Source organism: Phyllostomus hastatus, unplaced genomic scaffold (assembly GCF_019186645.2).
Source record: "Phyllostomus hastatus isolate PE091 unplaced genomic scaffold, TTU_PhHast_1.1 phas_contig_1, whole genome shotgun sequence".
In the NCBI taxonomy this organism is placed as follows: Eukaryota; Metazoa; Chordata; class Mammalia; order Chiroptera; family Phyllostomidae; genus Phyllostomus; species Phyllostomus hastatus.
In genome coordinates this window covers 15,796,731-15,807,563 of record NW_025333498.1, presented here as the reverse complement: position 1 = coordinate 15,807,563, position 10,833 = coordinate 15,796,731, and the positions used below count along the sequence as shown (strand labels likewise).

Here is a 10,833-nt window from a genome sequence, read left to right as displayed (position 1 = left end):
CTGCTCCTGGTATCCCTAACTCCTACTTGTGACCTTTGTCCCATTCTCATGAGGACTCCCTCTCAATCAATCCTCATAACCTTTAGCTACTAACTCTTGTGGTTTTTACCACTTGTGTGTCTTTTATTTTCATTCTGAAAAGTCTTCAATACACAAAAGAGGTCATTTGGAGTAAAAAGCACCTGGCATTATACCACCTATGCCACATAGTCCTAGGGCACTGCTCATGGACATTACAAGTTTGCCAGCCTGGCTAAATCAGTTCCTGCATTAAGGAGAACTGAAAACCAATTCTTCTGGAGCGATGTCTCAGAGCACTGCCCTCCCATGGAAAGAGGGATCCCAGAGACTGTGAACCCAGAGGAAAGCCCCCAGGTTTTCATAGACCAGAAATTTCTGGGCAATTCTAAAATAATGAGCCCTCTGCCCTGAAGACAGGGCAAAGCAGAAGTCCCAAAAACCCTGTTTGCTTACTTAATAATTGGCCTACAGTATGATCATTTGCCCATGTGTTACAGGTCAGTGACAGGTAAGAACAAAAACACAGAGCAAGCCACTGAGAAAACTTTATAGTAATTTGATAGTCTGAAGAATTTCATAATAAAAATTGACATTTGTATTTTGTATTTCTCTTTTCCTTAATGATTCATTTTTATTGTATTTTACAAAAGTATGTGTCTAAAAAGGACTGGAAATTTTTTAAATGGTCTTTCAGCATTAATAGTTTGAGAGGAACTATTTTAAAAGAACTGGAGAAGAAAATGAACCACTTGCAGAGAGACTTGAGAGTGCTATGATACCTAATTCCTGATGACTTTTAGTTTAAATAGAGATCAATTTAAACAGATCATAATAAACAGGTATACATGTTTGTGTGAAATGCATTGCCATTATTTGTGTACTCATTCCCTAGCAATACTAAAAACATGGAATCCACTTCAGTCAAACACAGTACAGAGAAGTGAATTCTTTTCCAAGTCTAAGGATGGTCTAATAAGAGGATAATAGCAATGGATGTCATTTGGAATTTACCATCAAAATGACACAGACATCTGCCCTTTCGAGCTAGCAGTTGAGAGTACAGTTGTTTATTTGGCACTGAATGTTTCTTCATCATGCCTCCAAGGAAGCTGCGCTAATCCCTTGTGGCCTCTGGCTGGCTCTGAAATACCATGCTGGCTAACACTGAAGCAGAAAAGGGCATCTCAAATCTTGCACCATTTCCCCCTCCCAACACCTGTTACCAAGTCATTTTCTAGGCAGGACAAAGGTGAGGTGGTTAATGTCGAGGACAAATAACACTACTGTCATCACCACAGCTGAAAAAGAGGTACGAAGAGTTGTGCACAATTTTCTAAAAAAGTCTCAGTCCTCTCCTGTAACAGTCTGCATTGAAGGGTTATAGCCTGTGATTTGCAAGCTTTCTCTGTCTCTTTTTTGCCAATTTTTCATTTTGTGTTAAGCTAAGAACAGTCCTCCTTGTCTCTAGGTATGGTTAGAGAAATCAGGCCTATCCCATGCAATACTTCCAAGAGTCACGAGTTTACAAAGAGCAGTTACAAAATCAGACACTTCACAGATATTTCTAGAATTGGGATACATTTCTCTTCATCTTAAACCTGTTCAAGGGAAAATGGTTCCCTGATCAGCCCTTATACTAGTGCAAAAAAATTCCATCCCAGAAATGTGTTCCGAATTATGAGAATTTAATTATTTTCTTTGACTCAGCAAGATTAAATAATCCTAATGAACATTATATAAGATTATATTAGATTTTTGAGGTAATGCAAGGTAATGTTTTAGATAGTGTGATTGGACAAAGTGAACACAGAGGTGAGCAATTGCAAGATACATTCCCATCAGTTTACCCTAATACACGATGTTATACCATTAAAATATTCCCTTTTGTTTTAGTCTTTTCAGGCTGCCATAATGAAATACCATAGACCAGGTGTCTTAAACAAGATAATTTTATGTATCATGTTTCTACAGATTGGGAAGTCCAAGATCAAAGTACCAGCAAGGTGGCTTCATTCTGAGGCTTGTTCTCTCGGCTTATACGTGGCTGGCATCTCACTGTGTGCTCACATGCACAGGGTAAGGGCAGGGAGAACTGTCTAGTATCTCTTCTTATAAGGGCACTAATCTCAACATGAGGAAGCCACCATCATGATCTCATCTAACCCTAATTATTGTCCAAAGATCTCATCTCCAAATGCCATCACATTGGGAGTTAAGACTTTAATATATGAATTTGGGGATGGGAGAGAGATGCAAATACTCAGTCTACAACACCTTTGAATTAAGATATCACATCCAGTTACTGATCCTGCTGCCTGGTTCCCTGTGCTAGCCATTGATGTTTGGAGTCCCTATGAATTGGCAGATGTTGACAACAAGGAACAGTCTGAATTTGATCAAGATTTGAATGATGTTGAAGAAGTAAAAGAAAAAAAACTGGTGAAGAGAGAAAAATCAAAGCATGTCAGATGATGCAAAATCCTCAGATTCTTATAGCCCTCTAAGAGAGCCTTGATGGTCTGACAGAAACACCAATAGGAATCAGGGAAAGCTCGCCTAGGGCAGTTAAAAGACCAGTGAATCCTCTCTAAAGCCTTCAAGTTAAATGTGCACAGATAGAAGCCAAGTTTTATGAGGAAGTTCATGGTCTTGAAAGAAAGTACACTGTTCTCTATCAGCCTTTATTTGATAAATGATTCAAAATTATTAATGCAATTTATGAACCTACAGAAAAATGTGAATGGAAACCAGATGAGGAAAATGAAATTTTGGAGGTGCTGAAAGAAAAGACCAAGATTGAAGAAGAGAAAAGGGATTTAAAAAAAGACCCAAAATGAATTCCTGAATTTTGGTTAACTGTTTTTGGGAATGTTGACTTGCTCAGTGATATGGTTCAGGAACATGATGAACCTATTCTGAAGCACTTGAAAGATATTAAAGTGAAGTTCTCAGATGCTGGCCAGCCTACGGATTTTGTTTTAGAAATTCACTTTGAACCCAATGAATATTTCACAAATGAAGTGTTGACAAAGACATACAAGATGGGTTCCTGAAAGTGGAGATCTGGATGATGCTGCTGAAGCCATTATTGTTGGAGACTTTGAAATTGGTCACTTTTTATGTGAGTACATAAGCCCAAGATCAGTGTTATACTTTTGAAGAAAGTAATTTTGAGGAAAAGCAATTGAAGATGATAATTATGATGATGATGATGAAGAAGAAGAAGAAGGGAAAGAAGAAGATGAGGAAAACGGTACAGACTATGGCTCAAACAAGGATCAAAATGCAGCAGAGTGCAAGGAGCAGTGAAGCAAGATGGTCTAATTTCTGCTTCCCTAGAGAGGATGAATTTTCATCATTTGACAAACCCATTTCAAGTTTTTTGTTGTTCGTTTGTTTGCTTGCTTGTTTTTGTAGCCTAAAATTTTTAAAGATATCATACTGATGGTGTCTTTTAGAATAAAGCATTTAATTTTTGATACCTATTTTTTATAGTTAGAATTTTTTCTTTATTTGTTTTTCAGCTACTATCACAGCATGTAGGGTGGGAACCAACATGAAGAAATAATATGTAATTGGCAGAAAGGTGTTAAATACCTAGGCTCTGAAACAAGAAAGAGAAGTCAAAAAGAGTAAGAACAATTACTACTCACAATTTTCCCTAAAGCTGTCAGTGTAAGATGGTATTAATCCATTATTTACTGTACAGTAATATGTTAATTGAACACACTGGGTGCAGGTACTGTGCTGAGCACTGGGGATAAACCTGCAAGTAATACCCTACCATAATGGGCTTTAGAGATGTTGACAAAGTCAGACCTTTGACAAATAATGTGCCGTTAGGGTGTTGTGCTAGAAGCAAGTCCAGGGTGGAGCAGAGCATGGTAAGAAGCAAAATCTACACTGGGACTCAGAAAATGCTCAGAGGGGAAACCATACTTTATGTGACTGTACATGAGAAAGATATGTAGCAGGGCAGCAGGGATGGGAGAGAAAGGTAGGGCATGGAAGGTGGGCAGTGGAGAATGGGGTTGTAGAAAAGTAAGGCACTGAGGGCCGGGCACAGAGTCCAAAGACAGACAGGCAGAAAGTTCCACATGCACAGTAGGCACAGGACAGGTCAGCGTGGATTTCCTGTGCTCTGTTAAGAAGTTTTTGCTTTATCTACAATCACTGAAGAATTTTAAAGAGCCACAAAGTAATGGAATCAGATTTTTTCCATTCAGAGATCTCTCTTCCACAGGCAAGGTAAAAAGTAGATTGGAAGAGTCAGAACCTAGATTAAGAAGTCTGTTAAGAGTTTTTGCAAAAGTCAAGGTGAGAAATAATGGAGGGTGGGAAAGGATGGAATAAAGCAGTAATAGCAGCAATGGGGGGTTGTTGAGAATGTGAAGACTAGGGGGTAAATCCAAATGAGTGCTGAAGTAGAGGGCAGTCTCATACATCCAAGTGACTCTAGGTGACTAGAGGCACCAATTGCTGAGGTAAGGGAATCAAGAGAAAGAGTGAGTGAAGGGAACACAGGTAGCTGTGTGTTGGGCATTTTTCCACTGGAGAGCTGGGAGGCAGTTGGAAACAGGAAGCTCAGGAGAAAGGCAGGGGCAGGAGCTTAATGCAGGGAGTTAACTGCTTTCTGATAAGGAAGTTACCCAACCAGAGAAGCTGTGTGTCAGTGTGGGCTGCCTGAGCAAGGACCCTGGGCAACATGAATAAAGTCTTCATGGCTACGTGGTGAGCTCCAGAAAACTCATATCAATGAGGTTCATAGTTTCATCTCTTATAGCTCCATATAGAAACTGCTCCATATGAGTATTAGCAGCACCAGGAAAATAGATTCAGGCTCTGAAATGCCTGCTTAAGCTTAAAGTAGAGGTGAACTGCTGCTCAGAAAAATTGTAGAAATGAGAATAAAAATAAAGTCTTGTGCTTGTGCATTGTTCCAAAGTTTTTTTTCACTTACTAAATTAACAACTCATCTTCAGAATAAAACAATCTGTCTTAATGACTTCCAAAAATACTATCTGCAAATAGATTTGAAGCTTTCGGGTAAAGATCCACGATGAGGTAGAGGACGTGTTGGTAGAATTATTTCCCAAGTAGGTGTGGTCAGAACTGAGGAGCAGGGGGACAAGGCTAAGAATCACCCAGTGACAGAAATAGCAGTGCAACAAAATGTGCTGTCAGCTTTCTGCTGTATTAGTAAAATGGCCTTTATTGTTTTGGCTGAGAAAGGTCAATTAATCACCCAAAGTGTTATCTGACAGTAATTAACAATCAGCAGGGATAAAATATCTGTAAGAGCTCAGAACAATAAAGGGTTTTTTGTTTGGTTGGGTTTTTGTTTGTTTTTTCTTTCCATATACCATTGAAAAAAGTCATCAACATATCATATTTCCTTTTATAGCTTCATTAGTGATTTTTGGGACCTAGGAAGGGGTGAGAAAAATAGAAGTGTCACAGCTCACTGGAGCAGACTCACAGGTAATTAGTCCCACTCCCTCTTCAGTATCATCTCGTAACAAGGCACTCAGAGGGATCAGGGCAAAGCTTGTCAATAAAGGTTTGCAAAAGGTAGGTAGCACAGGCCATCCCTCTGCCTAAACTGGGGCCCAATAAATCTCAGAACTGATGAGTGGCAAAAAGGAGAATTGCTTAACTGAATTCCAATTCTGGATTAAAAGAAATTAACACTAATGTTAGAAATTCCCGTAAGTACTTCCCTGCCTTCCCAAATACCTAAAAACAAACCAACCAAAAAACCTGTGTTCTTTTACTTAATCAAGTTGTGTTATTAATGTTTCTGCCACACGTAATGAAGAGATTTTGCAGTACATGGATCTTCCTCCCAAAAAAGTCTGCAAGTATTCCCAGAAGACTGTTACATATGGTCCTTTTCAGCATCCCACCGGGCTCTGATCATACCTTCCACACAGCCAAGTTCACATGGTGCTTCCAGGAGGGCACAATTGTAATCTTCATGTAAACTCGTGTACTCTGGTGAAGCACAATGTTTAGACACTGAGGTCTTCTCAGATGATTTGCATAGAAGGTTCTACTGAAAGCAGCAGCCAGGCCCCCAGCCTGACTCCTCCAGGGCTGCTGCTGTTGTTGTTGGTTTTTTGTTGCTATTGTTTTTTGTCTGTCTGTCTGTCTGTTTGTTTTAATATCTGGTTCTACTCTGTAGGCCAGCAACCTCTGGTCCTAGCCTCAACATTCTCTGTCTGCTATGTCATAAACTATATGCTTTGGGTTTCTTTTGTTTGAAGATAAAAGGTGAAAATGGGCTTCCTTCATTAGGTGGAAACTGTCTGTACAGCACCACTGAACTCACCCACTTCCCTAGCAGCAGAAGTTAAGGCTGACACTGTCTACCCACTTCCCCCTCATATCCGGTGGGTTAGGACCGTCACAGGCTCTCCTCATCTCAGGAGTGTTAACACCTCGTTTGTTGCCATGGGTCAGTTAGTCTTGCCTTTAATGGTTTCAGGGGTCAGAAATCTCTTAGGGCAGCTTCTTCTTTTGTTGTGCTTATCTCCAAAGGGATCTCCTTAAACAGAGTCAAAATATTTTCCTGTGACTTTTAGTCATTTGTTCTAATACTACCTTCTGGAGCAACACGTCATAAATATATTTTCTTATACATCGTGGTCCCCTAAAGGCCTGAAGACATTCCTTACAGCTCATTCCTTTCCTTCCAGTCCCACCGGCCTTTTCCTCTCCAAGCCAAATACCACTTGTCCTTTCAACTGTTCTACACAGGATTTCCAGACTCTTTATCCTTCCATTTGCCCCCTTGGGACCATTTCACTTTATAAATTCCCACTGAGACTGTCTTTTCCAGATCAGAGCCCATGTGCAGTATGAGCAACACAGAAAGTTCACCACAATTCTTCTTCCATGACCTGGACACTGTACCAGATATATTGTAGCACAAGGGCCCTGCAGGATTTTTACCAGCCTCACTATCCTATACCTCAGCCCTGTCACATGCTGAGCAAAGCAGCAGTCTCTGAAGGATGAGGAGTAAAAAGACCCCTACTTTCTCTAGAATAAGTCAGCTCTGGTCTACTCTGCTCAGTAGAAACTACCAACGTCCATGGAGGCCACCCAGCTTCAGTGCTTCTCCTTCACAAGAGCCAAAGGACGGTTTGATCAGAAGTTCTTCAAGACAAAAAAGGAAAGATGGGGAAGAACTGAGCTCTCAGAGGAAACTGACCATCAATATAATCATTATGCTACTGTATAGTTCTGGGGTTAAACTTAACCGTAAATTCATGTAGTGCCAGCTACAAATAATATATAAGTGAAACTACAGTGTATTTCTACCACTGTCTTCACACCCTACTTCACTACAAAATAGGTGAATTCCTAACCTAGTAGTTGCTAAGAAAAGTATTAGTCTTTTGCAGAATAAATGCTTCTTAAATTATTACATATTATATACTAATTGAGCCAGTGGTTCTCTCTGCCCCTCCACCTAGACCATTGAGACCTTCTGGAGAAAGCTGTACAACCCCACAGAATGGTCCCACACAAATACTTTTTGACCAGCACCAACTAGGTCTTAAAAACTACCTAGATCCATACCACTAGGATAGCTACTATAAAACACCACCACCAACAATGACAAAAAATAACAAGTTTTGGTGAGGATGTGAAGAAATTAGAACCCTTGTGCATTGCTGGCAGGAATGTAAAATGAAGCAGCCACTGTGGAAGACACTATAGCATTTCCTCAACTAATTAAACATAGAATTATCATATAACCCAGCAATTCTACTTCTGGGTACACACTCAAAAGAACAGAAAACAAGGACTCAGAGCAGATGCTGAATGCTCACATTCATAGCAGCATTATTTACAATAGTTAAAAAGCAGAAGCAAGGCAAGTGTCCACCAACAGATAGATGAATAAACAAAAAGACAAAGCTATAGGTAGGAAAAAGATGAGTATAGATGAAAGCTTTAATCAAATGTCTGACAAACTAAAGAACTGGAAAAAGATAAAACTAAAGTGGGAAAAATTATAAAAAAAAAAGAAGTCACTTTCTAGAACTGAAGGGACTAGCCCTTCACTGAGAACAGGTGTATGAGAAGCCAGGCATGACAAAAAATAAGACCCACACTTAGGAATAATTTCAAAATATGGAAGGAAGAACAGTTCTCAGTATATTAGAAAGAAGTTTTAAACCACATTCAAGGATCAAATGACACCATCAAACATATCAACAGTGCTATAGCTAGAAGACAACAAAATAATGTATTTAAAATTCTGGAGAAAAAGAATCAAAATGGAGTACTGTTCAGCCTTAAAAAGGAAGGCAGTTCTGGCACATGATACAATTCGGATAAATCTTGAGGGCATTATGCCATCTAAAGTAAGTCAGACACAAAAGGACAAATGCCATATGACTCCACTCACATGAGGTACTCCAACAGTCTAATTCATAAACAGAAAGTAGGCAGAGCTTGCCAGGGACCAGAGTGACGGGGAATGGGGCGTTAGTCTTTAAGGGGTATGGAGTTTCAATCTAGGAAAATGAAACAGTTCTGGAGGCAGGTGGTTGCACAGTAACGAGCCTATGATTAACAGCACTGGGCTGAATACTCAAAAATGGCTAAGATAGTATATTTTATAGGTGTGTTTTACCATAATAAAAAAGTAGTAATCCTTTTATGGTTGCCTACTTAGGTTAAGAAAAAAAGAGGCAAGGGAGAAAATCAGAAGTTAGATCTTAAAGATATTTTATAAAGTATTAAAGAATTATAAGCAAGCAAGTGACACGAGGACCTTTGTGCTTTCAATAGGAATGGACTTGGGTGAAGGGTGTTTAGAGGCCAGGAAAACAGCCAGGAGGTTGTTACAGTATAACCAGGAGTGAGGGCCCATAGCAGAGCCACAGCCATGAAAATGGAGTCAGTTAAAAAAAAAAGTCCAGAGATGGTAAGGAGGTAGAGTCTATAGAATTACAGGTGTTTTTAGTTTGTCCTATCATTGTCAGCACTGCGCTCAGTCAGTGCTTATTGGGGCACTGGACAAACTGAAGAACAGGGGCCATGTGGGTACAAGGGGAACTGACCAAAAGACAAAAACAAGCGGCCAGAGGACAAAGCTGAGTTTAAATGAGTGCATGCCCCGCCCCTGCACTGTGACTCCAGGGCATAATCCCAGGAGGGAGTGGCTGAAATGGAGGACGGATGTCAGACGTCACAGAGGCAGGAGACGGGTTCACAGAGGCAGGGGACCGGTTGGGAGGGCAGTGGCTGTGAAGCCTGGCTGCATCACCAGGAAAGTTCTACAAAGTTCCTGACACCCACACCCTATCCCCAGAAATGCTGATGGGTCTGGGCAGTTGGGAGGATTAATTGTAAAATATATATAAGATTAAGTTTTTTTTTCACTTCAGCCATTTTATGGTTAGTACAGTTCAGTGGTATTCAGTGCATTCGCATTTTCGTGCAACCTTTATAAGCATCAGAACTCTTTCCTCTGCCCCACCTGAAACTCTGTACCTACTGAACACTAACTCCCCATTCCCTCTCCTCCCACCCCCTGGCAACCACCATTCTACTTTTTGCTTCTATGAATTTGACTCCTCTAGGTACCCCATTGTAGGAACCTCAATACTGGTATTGTTTTAAAGCTTCCTTAATGATTTTTTTATGCGGCCACTGCTAAGAACAATGGTGCTACGATGCTGGCTGTTTCCACATGTGCACAGTGAAGTCCCTCAGGGCCACACTAGCCCTTGGGAAGATGAAGGAGATTAGGAAGCAAATAAAGCCTTCAGTGAATGTGTGAAGGACAGCAGGCACCTCAGAAGAGCCAGGTTTTTACATAGACTCAGGGATTTGAGGCTAGAAGTGTGAACCAACATAGAGTACAGATTTATACCAAGGTCTGATTGCAAACCCTAATGGCTCTCTTTCAGTTATAAAGGTGGTTCACTCATGAATAAATATTTATTTAGAACCTATGATGTACTAAGCACTGTTCTAGGCATAAATTTCCTGTTCACATGGAGTTGATATTCTTTTGAGAAATTAGATAACAGCTATGCAAATAAATAGATAATTAAGAATTTTACATAGTAAAATAAAACAGTAAGGAGGTAGAGGGCAAATTGTGGTTGTCAGGAAGGCTTCTCTGAAAAGACGATCCCTAACGTGAAGCCTTAATGATGAAACAGAGGCTGTCATGTCAAGTGCAAAGGAGTTCAGCAAGCACAAAGGCCCTGAGGCAGAAACAAAGTTGGCCAGCTGGCACAGGGGAAGTCAGAGAGTGAGCCATGAACTGAGATAGTCAGGAACCAGGTTGGGGGCTTGTAGGCCAAGGCAAGACATATGGTATCAGCTGTCCATGTAGTAGGATGTTATTGAAGGGTAACAAAGGTCAGACCTGCTGCTCTAAGAAGAAGGAATGGGAGCAAAAGTGGAGGCAGGAAGACCGGGGTTGGTAACTGCAGTAGCCCAGGGGAGAGATGATGTGGATTTAACCTAAGGTTGGTGGAGTTAGCAATGGCGAGAAGTGGCAGAATCATGATTTCCTTCAGAGGGAGAGCCAATATAGGATTTAAGGGAAAGGGGAATGAGTTCTAGGCTTTGCCCAAGCATTTAGCTGATGGTGGTACCATTTACTGAAGGAAGAGGAGGTATGGGGGGATAAGGATTCTATTTGGGGCAAGTTATGTTTGAGATTCCTGTTAGACATCCAAGTGGCATGTTGGAAAAGCTGTTGGGTATACAAGTCCAGAACTTGGAGAAGAAGTTAGGCCTAAAGATACAGACGTGTGAGTGTGCTTGAGAATCATC

At 40.6% G+C, this 10,833-nt stretch overlaps 1 pseudogene; it reads left to right on the top strand.

Moving 5' to 3' along the window:
• The first annotated feature begins 1,282 nt into the window (after window positions 1–1,282).
• LOC123815755 lies at window positions 1,283–3,074 on the top strand (annotated as a pseudogene).
• The last annotated feature ends 7,759 nt before the right edge of the window (window positions 3,075–10,833 follow it).